Source organism: Manis pentadactyla, chromosome 4 (genome assembly GCF_030020395.1).
Source record: "Manis pentadactyla isolate mManPen7 chromosome 4, mManPen7.hap1, whole genome shotgun sequence".
Classification (NCBI taxonomy): Eukaryota; Metazoa; Chordata; class Mammalia; order Pholidota; family Manidae; genus Manis; species Manis pentadactyla.
The window spans coordinates 183,595,350-183,610,870 of record NC_080022.1 but is presented as its reverse complement, the minus strand read 5'-3'; the positions used below and the strand labels follow the sequence as shown (position 1 = coordinate 183,610,870).

At 44.6% G+C, this 15,521-nt stretch overlaps 1 protein-coding gene across 1 annotated transcript in view; it reads right to left on the bottom strand.

Annotated features, from left to right (window-relative positions):
- Nucleotides 1-13,692, bottom strand: part of RPL38 (ribosomal protein L38) — a 47,908-nt gene extending 34,216 nt beyond the window's left edge. The window contains exon 1 of the mRNA XM_057501672.1: nt 13,689-13,692. The gene's annotated coding sequence lies outside the window, so the exon portion shown is untranslated. The remainder of the gene's footprint in view (nt 1-13,688) is intronic.
- Between the last annotated feature and the right edge of the window lie 1,829 nt (nt 13,693-15,521).

The window sequence follows — 15,521 nt, the reverse complement described above, 5'->3', positions numbered from 1 at the left end:
CATGTGAATTGCTACCCACAGTACATTTCTGGATGATGAGAAGCCTGCAGGTGGCAAGATGGGCATCAGTCAGGAGAACGAGGGCATGGGGGCCGGGCTGCCCATCAGATTCCAGCAGAGTCACCCTGGAACTATGGGAACCTTGAGAGGGCTCCCTAAAATATGAGGGCCCCGCAATCACCCTCTGAGCCAGGCTGGGATCCCAGCAGAATTTTGAATCTGAGCAAAACGCAGGGTTTGTCTCAAGGTGTCCCATCGATTTCAGGAAGAGCCTGGTGCTGTTTAGGTTGGGGATATGGTTTAGGTTTGGGCTGCCTGGAAATTCCCAGGGAGACCCTAGTTAGCATGGGGAATGCGAATGACTCGGGTAGGACAGCAGGCCCCTTCCTCTCCTACAGGCCTGATTCATGCACCATCCATGAAGTGTTTATGGAGCATCTACTAGGTTCCAGAAAAAATTCTAGGCCTTGGAGATATAATGAGAAACAAAACAGACAACAGCCTTGTGGAGCTTACTTTCTAGCTGGGGGGCGGAACATAATAATGATCATAATAATTAGTTAGTTGTGACACAAGTTAGGAGGCCGTAAGTGCAACTGCAAAAGAAGAGCAGAAACTAAGGAATGGGGTGATTGGGGGGAGACCAGGGTAGGTGCAGATGAAGTAAGGGTGGTCAGGCAAGGGCTCTCTGGGGAGGTGAGGCACGGGCAGGAGAAGGTGAGTCATGGCTTGCCGTGCAGGCTCGGGGCTGGACCCTTTGCTGGGTGAATCATACCTCACACCCCTGGCTCTACTCATTCAGGTCCCCAGGAAAAGAACTCAGGTCCAGCTTCCTCCCCTGCAGGGAGACCACCGGTCCCTGTGCAGGATGTCAGCATTAGTCTTGGTCCGAGACCTCAGAAGCAGACAGGGGCAGTTAAGGGGTCCCAGACTGGATTCTTGGGGACTCTTGGAAGCCACCCCCTCCCCTCAGCACACGTGGCTTTGCCTTCATTCCCAGGCAGGGCACCCCTTCCTGCACCTTCCCCTTGAGGACACCCTCAGAATGGCTGATTTTGTGCGAACACATTAAAAAAGCCGCAGTGCACTAGGGAAGCGGCCATAATCCTTTTGTGCAATATCTCTGTGCATTGCATTAATGATCCTCTCCAGATTACCCATTTCCTAACAAACCATTAACCAGAAAGGAGGTGGGAGAAGGGAAGGAGGCCAGAGGGGGCTGAGGAGGGGTACGCATCTGCAGAGCTCCAGCTAAGGGCAGACAGCACTTTGCAGCCTCCCTGCTTCTCCCAGGTGGGGGTGAGGGCAGGGGCTGGGGGGCTGGCGTCTCTCCGGGGCATCACAGTCCTTATGAGGCAAGGGGGCCTTTACTGGGGCTACGGCCCCTAGGAAGGCACCCAGGCTCTGAATCTGACCCACAGCAGAAGCTTCCCTCCCCCTGGCTAGGGCAACGCTGATCCTGGGGCCGATTCCCTAAGGGGAGTGACCCTGGGCTGAGAGTGACTCAGTGCTGGGAGTGGAGGACGCAAGTGTCACGGTCTGTTCAACAGCGCACAGGCTGTGAGTGGCGGCGCTGGGATCTGAACTCTAGCCTCTGTGCAGAGCTCGATGGTTGACCAAAGCCTCCTGCTACTCTAACCACCATCAGGGGTCCGGCACTTGTTGCCCCCGCTTCTGGAAGGTTGCTGATAGCCTCAGGGCTGCCCATGCTGGCCGGGCTTGGCTCAGTGACAGCAGAGCCACTCCTCACAAAGGACGGCTTCCTGCAGCCTCTCTGCTCTGGTTCTCCAGGCACCTGGAATCTCCTTCCCACCCTTAGGACTATGCTGCGCCCAGGCCGGGCTCTGGGCAGACAGGGGCCCTTCGCTCAACAGGCCTTTTTGCCCTCCGCCCCCTTTCCCCTTCAGGTCTCACTTTGGCCATTCTTATGACCCTCTTCCAACAGGAAAGCATAATAAGATCTATGGGATTTAATAAGATCGTCCAAGTCTTGGCGCTATTGCAGTTTTCTGGTGACACCGCGTTCTTATGGGAGGTAAATTTCCTTCTCTTTAATCCACTGTATCTTAAGAAGGTGACCCACTCTGTGTTATTGCAAGCAGGTTATTATTACCATAAATCCTTCTGCCCTTACTTCTTCCATTTACATTAAATATAGTCTCTGTTATGGCGCCTAAATTAGCTTTCATATGAGGAAATCTCTGTATGATTTAAAGGGGATGAGGAATATGAGTGAGGCTGGGGCAGGCGAGGGCAAAAAGGGGAATGGAATGAAGGTTTCTCACCCCAAAGAGGGAAGGGGCCTGGGCTCACCCTGCCTGATGCACTGCAGGCCCCAGAGAATGTGGGCATCTCTGGTTTCCGAGTATGATTCCAACTATATGACATTCTGGAAAAAACAAGAAGACAGAGATGGTAAAAAGATCAGTGGTTGCAAGGGGCTTGAGGGGAGAGAGAGCAGGAAGAATAGGTGGAACGCAGGACTTTTAGGGCAGGGAAACTATTCTGTAAGGTTCAGTGACCATGGACACATGTCACAAAGAGTCAAGCCTAATGTAAGCTATAGCTATGGATGTGAGTTAATAAAACTGTATGGATATTGGTTCATCAGTTGCAGCAAGTATGTCACACGAATCCAAAATTAAAAAAATAATAAGGGAGGCTGTGGGAGAGGATAGAAAGGGTATTTGGGTACTCTCTCTACTTTCCGATAATTTTTTCTGCAAACTGCTCTTAAAGAAAGAAAGTTAATTGGTGTTTTAAAAATGATGGCAAGAATGTGTGTGCCTGCAAGAGTCTCCCAGCCTGGTGGTGGTGGAAGTGACATAGGCACCCATTCATTTTCTCTCAGGAACTTCTGGGAGTGCTCCGTGTCCATTTTGAATGGGAAGCTTTGTTCTAGGGTCTTGGGATACAGCAATAAGAACACAGCCCCTGTGTTCCTGGAGTTCACAGTCAGAGGAGGGGAGTTTGGCAATAAGCAAGGAACCAAATAAGTAAATAAGATGAGCTCAGGTAGTGATACGTCTTACGGAGAAATTTCAAAAGGAGGCTTGAAGCTGGGTTTCTTTCATGGCTCCCCTACCACCAGGTCAACACATGCTAGAAATGGCTCTGTCTCCTTGCCTCCAACTTGAGGCCTGGGTTGGTTCTACCTCCAGGTCTTGCATTTTACCTGGTGGTCTTCCTACCTGCTGACCTTAGGCTTGTAAATCATTCCCTTGTTGAAGTGACTTCCAGTTACCCAGCTTGACTGCATTACCTCCTTTCTGTCAGGCATCTGACTGACAGAGCCTCTCTCAGGAACACAGTCATGCCAAGATCTGGGAGAGAACTCTGGAAACAGGGACCCAACAACTGCAAAGGTCCTAAAGAGGTGCGAGCTTTCAAGAGAAAGCTGGTCAGGCAAAAACGAGGTAGGCAGAGGAGTGACCGTGCAGACTACAGTCAGTGTCTAGCTTGGCCTGACCTCGGAGGGTAAGGCAAGCCAGGCAGAGAAGATTATGGTTTTGTTTTTTAACTTGTGATTTTTCTTAGCATTTTGAGGTAAAATTTACATGAAGGGAAATGCACACATCTTAAGTGTGCAGTTTGACGAGTTTGACAAATGAAAACACTGGTGTATCTGAACCTCTCTCTAATCAGAATATAAAAATTCCCTTGCGCTCTTTTTAGGTAATCCCACCCTCTCCAGAGGTGATCACAGCTCTGATTTCTATCACTATTGATTGGTTTTGCCTGTTCTTGAACTTCATGTAAATGCAATCCTACTGCAAGTACCCCTGGGTGTCTGTCTGTTCCTCAACATATTATCTGTGAGATTCATGCCTGATTTGTAGTATCTGCAGTTCGGTCCTTTGCACGGCTGAGGAGCACTCCACTGCGTGGACAGGCTCTGCTTGGTCTTTCCATCTCCTGCTAATGGACATTTGGGTTGCTTTTAGTTTATGGCCATTATAAATAATGTTGCTATGAATTTCCTTGCACAAGTATTTTTGTGGATATATGTCGTCATTTCTCCCGGGAGTTCAAAGTGCTGGGCTGTAAGAAAGGTAAACGTCTAATAGTTTTTCAAAGGGGTCAGACCACTGGAAATTCCCACCACCGGTGTGTGAATCCCATTTGCTCCACATTCTCAACACTGGTTATCCGCCCTTTTGATTTTAACCGTCCTGGTGCATGTGTAATAATATCCATTGTGGTTTTAAACTGTATTTCTCTGATGACTCATGATATTGAGATTTTTTTTCCTGTGGTTATTTTGCCATCCTTCTACTTTCTTTTGTGCAGTGTCTGTTCAAATCTTTTGCCCATATTTTTATTGGGTTGTTTGTCTTTTATTGATAGTATTGTTTGTATACTCTGGACAGAAGTCTTTGGTTAGATATATGTATTGCAAATATTTCTCTCAGACTGTATTTTGACTTTTCATTTTCTTTTTTTAAAATTGACATATAATTGACATAACATTGTATTAGTTTTAGGTATGCAGCAAATGATTTGATATATATGTATATTGTGAAACGATTACCACAATAACTTTAGTTAACATCCACCACTACATGTAATTTTTTTTCTTGTGATAAGTGTTCTTTCATTTTCCTAGTGGTATCTTTTGATGAGGAAAATCTTTTGATTTTGTTAAAGTTAATGTGATCATTTTTTAAATGGTCAATGCTCTTTGTGTCATTTCTAAGCAACCTTGACTTAGCCTGAGTTCATAGAGGAGAATTTTTTTTCCCCAAGAATCTTTGTAGTTGCAGCTTTTGTATTTTGGTCAATGAGCCTCCTCAATTTAATTTTGTGTATGGTATGAGGTAGGAGTCAAGGTCTACTTTTTTTCTATATAAATATCCAGTTATTCCACCATGTTTGTTGAAAATATTTTTTCCACAGTGAATTACTTGGTGTCTTTAAAAAATTCAATTGACTATGTATATGTGAGTCTATTTCTGGACTGTCTATTCTGTTTCATTGATTTATTGGTCTATCCTCATGCCAATAACATACTGTTTTGTCACTTTATAACAAGTCTTAAAATCAGGTAACAAGAGTCCTCTGACTTCTTCCCTTTTTACAAAATTGTTTTGGCTACTCTAGTCCCTTTGCATTTTCTCATGAATTTCAGACTCAGCTTGTCATTTTCAAAAAAGATCCTGCTAAGGTTTTGACAGGGACTGTGTTGAATCTATAGATCCATTTGAGGCTAAATACAGTTCAATCCATGAGTATAGTATATTACTCCATTTATTTAGGGTTTTAACTTTTCAGTAGTGTTTTGTATTTTTCAATGTAGACGTCTTGCACAACTTTTGCTATGTTTATTTGTAAGTATTTCACATATTTGGATGTTATTGTTAACGGGATTTGTATTTCATTTTCTCATGGTTTTTTGGTAGTATGCCGAAAAACATGTTTTTTGGCATACTAGCCTGTGTTCTGAAATTTTGCTAAATTAACTTTTTAGTGCTAGTAGTTTTTTAGTAGATTCTTTAGTTTTTTTTCTTATAATATAAACAATCATGTCATGTGTAAAAAATATTTTCTTCTTTTCTAAGAAGTACACCTTTTATTTCTTTTTCTTGCTTTATTTCTTTGACTAGAGCTTCCAGTATAATGTTAAGTATAGGTGATGAGAGCAGAAATCTTTGTGTTTCCCCAATCTTAGGAGAAAAGCATTTGGTGTGTTGCCATTAAGTATCATTAGCTATAGCTTGGTTGTACATGCCTTTTAACTGATTGAAGGTTATGTTTTGATTTATCTTTTGATTTTTAGTTGCTGAAGGTTTTAAATCAGGTGTGGGTGTTGGATTTCCTTAAGTATTTTTTCTGAATCATTTGGGATCTCGTGCATTTTCTCCTTTAATTCATTAATATACTGAGTTACATAGCTTGATATTAGAGTGTTAAACCCATCCTTCATTCCTGGGTTAAGCTCTACTGGTTTATATGTTGCTGTATTTAATTTGCTTACATTTGTTAAAGTTTTTTTTTTTTAACTATGCTCATAAGGTACATTGATCTATAATTTTCCTTCTCACATTATCTTTTACAGGTTTTAGGTATAGGGTTATGCATATCCCATAAAAAGAGTGGGGGTATGTTCTCTCATTCTTTATTTTCTGAAAGAGTTTTATGTAAGATTGGTGTTATTTCTTTTTTATGTGTTGATACCATTACCAGTGAAATTATCTGGGTCTAGGGTTTTCCTTGTTGGAAGATTTTTAAAAATTTTAATTAGAATTTTAATTTCTTCAATAGGTTATACAGCTATTCTCCTGTTTCTTCCTGAGTCAGTTTTGATACTTCATGTTTTTCAAAGAATTTGTCCTTTCCATTTCAATTGACACATTTTTTGGTGTAATGGTGATGATATTATTTTATGATTCTTTGAGTTTTTGTAGCATTTGTAGTGATGTCCCCTCTTTTTCATTGTACTAGTAAATTGTACTTTCTCCTTTTTTCTTGATCCACTTTGGTAGATGTTTATCAGTTGTACTGATCTTTTTAAAAAAGCAGATTTTGAGCTTTGTTAAATTTCTTTATGGTTTATCTGTTTCCTGTTCCATCGATTCCTGCTGTTATGTATTTTCTTGTTTTCCTTTCTTCTGTTCACTTTGAGTTTAATTTTCTCTTCTTTTTCTAACAGCCTAAAGTAGAAACTTAGACACTTAATTTAAAACTTTATCCTTTTTAATAAATTCACTTAAAGTTATAAACCTCCCTGTAAGCACTGCTTTAGTGGCATCCCACAGATTAAAAATAATTAGGGTTATTGAAGACTAAATTGTATACAATGAAACTCACCAATTTTAAGTATACAGTTTACTGAGTTTTAACAAATCTAATTACTCATGTGAGTACCACCACATCCAAAATATAAAACATTCCCATAATCCCTAAGAAGTTCCCTTGTGTCTCTATTAGTAATTCTTTTCCCACTTCTACAGCAACCATGGACTTGCTTTCTATCACATAGTTTTGCCTTTTCTAGAATTTCATATAAATATACAGTGTGTTGCTGTCTTTGTCCATTTGGGATGCGGTAACAGAGTATCATGGTCTGGGTGGCTTTTGAACAATAGAAACTTAGATCTCGTAGTTCTGAGGCTGAGAAATCCAAGATCCGCAAGGTGCAGGCAGATTTGGTGCCCAGTGGGGTTCACTCCCTAGTTCATATGTGCCATCTTCTCACTGTGCCCTCACATGGTGGGGGAAGCCAGGGAGCTCTCTGAGTGCCCGTTATAAGAGAACTAATCCCATTCATGAGAGCTCTGCCCTCATGACCTAGTCACTTCTAGAGCCCCTACCTCTGCATAATATCACTTTGGGGGTTAGGATTTAACACGTGACTTCTGGGGGACACAAGCATTCAGTCTATGGCAGTAGTCTTTCGTGTCTTGCTTCTTTTACTTACTGTAATGCTTTTGAGATTCATCTATGCTATTGCATGTATCAGTTTTGTGTTGTTGTTATGTAGAATTACATTGTACTGCAATTTGTTTATCCATTCTCCTGTTGATGGAATTTGAATTGTTTCTAGCTTTGAGTTACTGTAAATAAAGTTGCTATGGACATTCATGTGCAAGCATTTGTGTGGACAAATGTTTATATTTATCTTGAGCAGGTATATTGGGGTTTATGGGTCATATGATAAATGTATGTTTAACTTTATAAGAAACTTTCCAAAGTGGCTGTTCCATTTTGAATTCTCAGAATAAATCTGTTTTCTGTTACTCTATCTTGGCTAGAAGTAGCAATGTTATTTGGCTTTGAGTGGTCAATTATCTTTTAACAAGATTGGAAAATGAGAAAAATATATTTTATATATACCTACATATTAAGCATTTCTGATAGCCTTCCTTCCTTTGCACAGATTCAGATTTCCATCTGGTATCATTTTCCTTTTGCTTGAATATCTTACTACATTTCTTGAGGCTTGGAACTGTTGGTGATGAGTGCTCTCAGCTTTTGAATGTCTGAAAAAGCCTTTATTTCACCCTCATTATTGGAAGATATTTTCCCTAGTTATAGACTTTTAGGTTGGTAGTTGTTTTCTTTCAGTCCCGTAAAGATGTAATTCCACCATCTTCTAGGTTACATAATTGTTGAAGAGAAGTCTGCTGTAATTCTTGTATTTAATCCTCTGAAATGTCTTTTCCTGTGGCTTGTGGGCACAGGTTTTAAGCAATTGCTGTGTGTGTGTGTGTGTGTGTGTGTGTGTGTGTGTGTCTTAATGGTTACTCTGTTTGGGATTCACTGAGTTTCTTGTATCTCTGGGTTTATAGTTTTCATCAAATTTGGAAAATATTTGGCCATTATTTCTTCAAATATATTTTCTGCCACTCTGTTTTTGTGGAATTTCAAATACACACAGCTTAGAACATTAATACTGTCCTGTAGACCTTTGGTTTTCTGTTTTGAGTCTTTTTCTATCTGTACTTCATTTTAGATAATATCCATTGCTATGCCTTCAAGGTCACTGATTTTCTGTAGTATCGTATCTGCTGTTAGTCCCCTTGAGTGAATGTCTACTTTTTATTTTTGATATTGCATTTTGTTTTGGTGTCTCAAAGATCTTTTTGAGTCTTTAATATAATTAATTTCTTTCTTCATTATGTTTATGTTTCGTTTATATTCTCCAGCTTCCTAAGTATGTGTTATAGTTTTAAAAATGTTCTTATCTGTTAATTCTAGCATACCTGTAATTTCTGGGTCTGCTTTCTCTTTGTGGAGGGTCATATTTTCCTGTTTCCTTTCATGACTTGGTATTTTCGACTAGATGCTGAACATTGTGAATTTGTGCTGGATTTTGTTTCTTTCTTTAAAATATTTTGGATTTTGTTCTGGCACATAATGAAGCTACTTGGATCAGTTTGATGCTTTTAAGGCTCGCTTTCAAATTGTTTAGGCTTTCCCAGGTGATCATTTAGTCTGGAGCTGATTTAGCTCCACTACTAAATCAATAGCTTTTTGAGGACACTCTCTGATACCCTGTGTATTAGGAAGTCCTGCCATTCTGGTTGGTGGGAAAACAAGCTTGGTGAACATTCCTCATCCAGTGTGACCTTCAGGCATTGTGCTACCTACTGCTTTCCAGTGGTTCTTTCCCCTGCCTAATGGAATTTTACCATCTCCACACATGCAGATCAATAACCAAAGACTCATGGTGACTCCCTTTGAAAGTTGTATGTGTGCTCTCTCTCTCTTTGCATCTCCTTTCTGCCCAGTGTTCTGCCTCCCACGTTTTAGTCTTCTGTCCCCACAAGCTCCAATTTGTCTCTTCTCATGTTTTCCAGACCCTTTGCTCTGTTTGGGCTCCTCCTCCCCTTGCTGGGGCTTGGAAATCCTCTTGGTGGTAAGCTGGAGTGTACCTTGTTTTTTCTTTTATACCAGGAATCACTTTTATGTCCTGTCTGTTATCCAATATCTGAAAAAAAGTTATTTCTTACATTTTGTCCAGTTTTCTAGTTACTTCCAATAGGAGGGCAATTCTTGTAGCAATTAGTTTTCTACTAATGGAAACAAAGTCTATCCCACAGATTTTCATGTATATTCGTTAGCATTCAATTATAAATGTCTTCTAACTTCCCTTCTATTAAGATGTATAGTGTTTAATTTGCAAATATTTGGATATCTCATGTTGACTAGATTTATAATTTAATTTTATTGTGGCCAGAGAATATCCTGTGCAATATTTCAACATTTTCCATTTATTGAGAGTTATTTTATGGCACAGAATATTGCTTATCTTGAATATTTCATGAAAATTTGAAAAGAAGATTTATTTTGCAGTTGTTAGATGGTGTACTATAAACACCAATTAGGTCCGATTGGTTGTCAGTGCTATTCAGATCCTATTATACTTATCAATTTTTTCTAGTTGTTCTACCAAGTTACTAAAAGAGAGGTCTTAAAATCTCCAAATATGATTGTGGATTTTTCTATTTTTTCATATAGTTCTGTCAGTTTTTCTTTCATTTATTTTGAATGTTGGCTTTGGGCCTTGCCTTGGAGGCTGGAAAACCCTGGCTCACTAAGACACCAAGCTTTGGTGTCCGCCTGAACCATCAAGGAGGAAGCATAGAGCCTCCACGAAGGAGGAGACCAGGCAAAACTGAGGGCTGTGGTCTGGTCCCGAGAAAGCTAAGCCAGGCAAGGCCATCTGTGGCATCTCATCTTTGTTATATCAAGTGGAGGATCTGGGAGAGCCACACCTTTCTCAGTTCTATTTTAATCCCCATAGAGTAGGTTCTGGGTTGGCAGTTCTCAAGATATGTAGAGTTAATAGGTGGTGGTGTAGCTGGCCTCCAAGACGGCTGTCAACGAGTCCCACCTCCTGATATTCACCCTCCTGTATAATCTCTCCCACTCTGATATGGCTTACCTGTGCAGCCAATAGGATATTGTGGAAATGATGGTGTGTGACTTCCAAGGATATTTCACAAAAGACACTGACACTTCCATCTGTCTCTCTCTCTCTTTCTCTCAGATGGGAGAGGCCATCTTCTTTGTCATGAAGACACACAGCAGCCTTTGGGAGAGGCCCACAAGACGGGGAACCGAGGCCTCCAGCCAACAACCAGCTCCATGTGAGAGCACAGTCTTGGAAGCAGATCTTCCCGCCCCGTCCAACCTTCAGATGCCGCAGCCCCAGCCAACATGTTGACTTACAGCCTCCTGAGAGCCTCTGAGTCAGAGCCACCTTGTCAAGCCATTCACAGATTCCTTGTTATTATAATGTGAGATAATGAACACTTGTGGTTTTAAGCCACTTGGTTTTAGGATGATTTTTTATACAGCAACAAAAAACTAATATAGGCGGCCTAGAGCCAAAAAGACAGTTATGCTCGAAGGAGTTTAGGATTATACAAAGTTAACAGATTTTTTTTACTCTGAGACTTCTCAAAAGCCTTTGATGTGCTACTCTGCATTGTGAATATGCCAGAGAGCAGCATAATATTTAGGCTTTCCAAAATTTATTTGACTGCAGATTTCTTGGGTTCTATGCACCCCCGCCCAGACACACACTTTTTACTTTTTGCAGAGCATTACTGTCAACTAGTTTGAGGAGATGCTGCCTGGGGTGGCTGGAGGAAGAGGAGGGATGCTACTTCATCTCTTTGGCATCAGTTTCCTCACCTGCAAAAAGAAAGAGTTGGATTTAATACCATCAGGACTGTTTCTGCCCTAACATTGTAACTCTGAGACTGGGTGAGGTGCGTGTGCTCCTCCCCCACCCCCATCCAGGTCACTTCCCAGCCCATTTCGGGGCATTTGGGAGAGAACTCCAAGCCAGATGAATCAAGGTATCTAGAAGTCATAGATACGCTTTATGTTAATGCTTTATGTTAATGACTGATGGGAGCGGGTAATTGGAGATGGCAGGAGGGTGCACAGTTGTGAAGAAATTTCGGTTTTTAGAGAAAATATTGCATTCAAAGGGCTTAAGAATGATTAATGGAGGTTCTGGAATTACAAAGAGCAGCCGGTAGAAACCGTTTGGAACAGAAATTTCTCAGGGGAAGTAATCTTGAGGAGAGTGTGGGCCCAAAGTGGGGGCACTCTGGGGGCAGGGGACTGATGGGGAGGAGAGACGTGGCCTGGAACAGGAGTGAGCCTGGCCCAGTGGAAGGTCTGGCTCGGCGTCTGGGCAGGGTTGGAGCCAGAGGGACTGGAAGTTACTATAAGAGCTGGACGTCGTGTGTCCCTGTCCCCCTCATTTGTATGTGGTTGTGTCCCATGCCTGCTTCCTGGCGTAGACACAAAGCCGGACTCAGTGGCCCAGGGGTTGGGTCCCATGCCTGCTTCCCGGTGTAGACAGAAAGCCGGACTCAGTGGCCCAGGGGTTGGGTCCCATGCCTGCTTCCCAGTGTAGACACAAAGCCGGACTCAGTGACCCAGGGACCTTGTTCTCCTAGAAAAGAGGGGAGAGACATCACGAGAAATCACCATGTCTGGGAGACACTGTTTTCAGAGCCTGACTGGCTGGTCCCTGGGGTGTGTTAAAAGGAAGTGACTCAGGTGGAAAAGAAAGTGGTAGCAGGAACCCCTGCTTCTCTGAGGGCGGGAGAGCCCGGATGTCCCACGTTCCTTTTAACAGGGACAGTCTGGGGGACGGCTGGATCCAGGCACCTCTCCGGGGTGTTCTTGCTCTCCCGTAGGAGGCCTGAGCCCCAGTGGCAGAGTTAAATGCTAGGGTCACTGGCCTTGCCTCTTCCTGTGGAGACCAACATGGCGGAGATTCTGGGCGCTGCCCTCGGCATTTATAATCCTGCCAGCTGGCAGATGAAGGATGGGGGAAGTATGCCCGCCCATGGAGGTGCTGCCCTGACCCAGATGCTGCTGACAGAGGCAGCCGCCCCGGCCTCTCCATCTCCTTCAGAGCCAGCGCCGGGCCCCACCTCCCCTGCCCGCCTCTTCCTCATCATCTTCCTTCTCCCAGAGAGCCCGGCCAGCAAGCAGGCGCCCTGTGGCACCTCCAGCCTTTCTGGCTCCTGGTGTGGCAGCTGCACATCTCCTGTGCCCCCTCCCGCCTCACCCCCCCCTCGTTTTTGGAGTCCGTGGAAAGTCTCTGGTTCTGTGGGCTCCACGGAGCCTGGAGTCATGAAGCGTAGTGCGCGTGGGGAAGGGGGCAGGTGAAGGCCAGTGGGGGAGGCTGCATCCCTGGGGTGCGCCCAGCCACTGGGGGGACTTGTTCTGTCCTGCGCTGGACTCACAGGCAGGTCCCCCATCCTTGCTGGTGGGCAGAGCTTACGGGGAAATTCAAGCCCCTTAGCCTGGTTCTTTCCAATCCAGAAGACCTCTAAGATCATCTTGTCTAGTTTTCAGGCTCCAAAAAATAATCTTCAGAGTTCTTTACTCAAATGAAACCTCACCCAGAAGCCCAATAGCTCAAACAGATGGAAACAGAGATGCTTGCTTCCTTCTGTTAGCAGTGGAGTCCTATGCATTCTCCCCTGGACCTGCTCCCCTGCCCCGCAGCCTAGAGGCTGTGATACCAGCAAGGCAGGAAGCAGGCGATGGGGAGCTACTGCTCAGTAGGTACAGAGCTTCGGTTTTGCAAGGTCAAGAGTTCTGGAGATGAATGGTGACGATGGTTTCACGAAAATGTGAATATACTTAATACATTGAAGTGCACACTTAAAAAAAGTTCAGGTGGTTAACATGAATTTTATGTTATGTGTATTTTACCAAGGTAAAAAAAACTGCGAAAAACACTAAGTGATGCAGACCCTTTTGTAGATATGACACAGGCCGAGAGAGAAATGATGCAGCCAAGTGTGGGAGCTGCTCAGTGGCCAGGTTAAAACTCGTGTTTGGGTGGCCCCGGGCTGGCTGGCCCCTTGGCTGGGCCGAGGTGACGGAGGCAGCCCAGGCCGCAGGGGAAGCCGGCGAGCAGGAGGCAGAGGGGGAAAGCGAGATGGAGGGGCCGCCGCTCTCCGATGTTCTTGTCAGGAGGGCCCTGGAAGTCTCACTGTTTTAGGTGAGTTGCTACATTTTCACCAAATGAGTTTTTTAATTGCTTGATTTACTTATCTCGTCTCAGATCTGCTGATATACTCCGTTGCCATTTAATTGCTTGAAAAAGTTGAGCAGTTTTTCATGTTTTTAAGGAGTGCTGAATTGTATAATTAAAACACTAACAGTGTAAATCAACAGTGCAGAAGAAAGACAGCAGAGAATTAAGCAAGCGCGTTGGCATAATAATAAAATCAAACCGGCATGAAGAGGGCCTATTACCACGAAGGGGCTGAACACTAATCGCACGCAGGCTTGGGTGGGCGCCGAGCTCGCAGGACCTTGACCCGGCTCCTTCTCTTTCTGGGAGGCAGGGGAGTTGAGTCAAGAGATCGCCTGTTGAGAAAGCCCGTGTGGCTAAGGCACAGGGCAGGGACACAGCCTTTGGCACTGAGATGCCTTTTAACTAGTGTGCACCTACAGGCTGGGGCAGTGGGGTGCTGGGGGTCGTGGCCCTGGGCGTGGCAAGAGGAAGACTGGGAGGGGCATACAAGAGGCATGACAGGGCAATGTGTGCAGAATCTCCTCTTTTTGACGTTGTCAGGTGTCCTTCAGCTTAGGGTGGGCAGTGTGGGCTGGAAACATGCTTCCCTCCCTCATCCTCTGTGCCCGCCTCCCTCCCTTCTCACCAAAGGGTTCAGGCCCAGGGTGAGACAGTCCGACACCATGGAGATACGGAAGGTGAAACGCGGAAGCCCAGCCTTGGCCTCTCCTGAAGCCTCCTTCCTGCCCTTCCTCTCCCGGCAGGGCAGGCTGAGTTGGAACCGGGCGTGAAGCATGGTGGTAAAGGCTCAGGTTTCGATCCTGGAAGGATGCATTTGGACCTGGCTGGAGAACTCAAGGTAAAAAGGGGTCGGTGTTTCCTGAGCAGTGGAAGGTGGAGCACTGGCTCAGGCAGATGCTCCATGAAGAAAAGAGTGTTGTAGCCAATACGTTTGGAAAAAGCTAAGTTAAACAAAATCAAATAGTTAATTTTTTTAAACTGCAGGACTTTCCTGAACGGCGAACGTCCCTCTGTGCCTGGTCTCCTTGCACCCTGGCAGGGTAAACCCGGCTGGCCATGAGGCCCATTCTTTCAAGCCTCATGAACTCGAGGCCCATGGAATGTGGGTTCCCAGGGTGACACTCTGGGAACTGTTGGGTCTGGTGAAGTAGCACTTTGCTTGAGTCGTTGACCTTTGGTCACGTCCTAGATGCACTGACTGACTAGCTGTGTGACCTTGGGTAAATCGCCTAACCTCTCTGGGCATCTGGTATCTGGTTCCCCACCTGTCAAATGAGGCCACCGCTGTCCATGCTCAGGATCTGGTGAGCAGTTAGGTGATGCTAGATGAGAACGGGAAGTCAGCCTGGGGCCGGCAGTGGGCCGGACTGTGCCTGGTGGAGGCGTTCTCCACCATGATGCCTAGGCGGAGGGACCTGCCCACCCCCACGTCCTACACCACCAGGTATGAAGGCTTATCATGATCCAGGTGGGTCCTGGAGGCCCTGGGGCTGGTGCTGAGAAGGACAGATGCAATCAGCCTCTAGAAAAGGAACCAATGACAGAAAACTGGGAAAGCAGCTGAAGTGAGCTGGAGGCAACTGGAAACAGGAGAGAGGCATGATGGTGAGGAGGAGAAATAACGGGGAAAAGGTCACTCACAGGATGGGCTTAGGGTGAGGCAGCACCTCAGGCACAAAATTTAAGGGTGTGCCCAAGACTTAGTAAACACTGTAAGTACTATTTTAATGCATTGTTTTTAAATAAAACAAAATAAATGCAAAAAAAATCAACACTGAACAAAATATCAAAAACTAAATAACAGCAGGATGTGACCCTGCAGTTGTCTAACTCAGCTCACTGGCCTTCACCCTGATCCTGGCCCTGAGAGCTAGAACTTTTTTGCACATGCTGAGTGTCCCCTGAGGGACCTGATCTGGGGACAGGCTCCCAGAAGCTGAGCAGGGCCAGGCCCCCTGTACGAGGACTCCGGGACCTGCAGTCAGTGCTGTGTGGA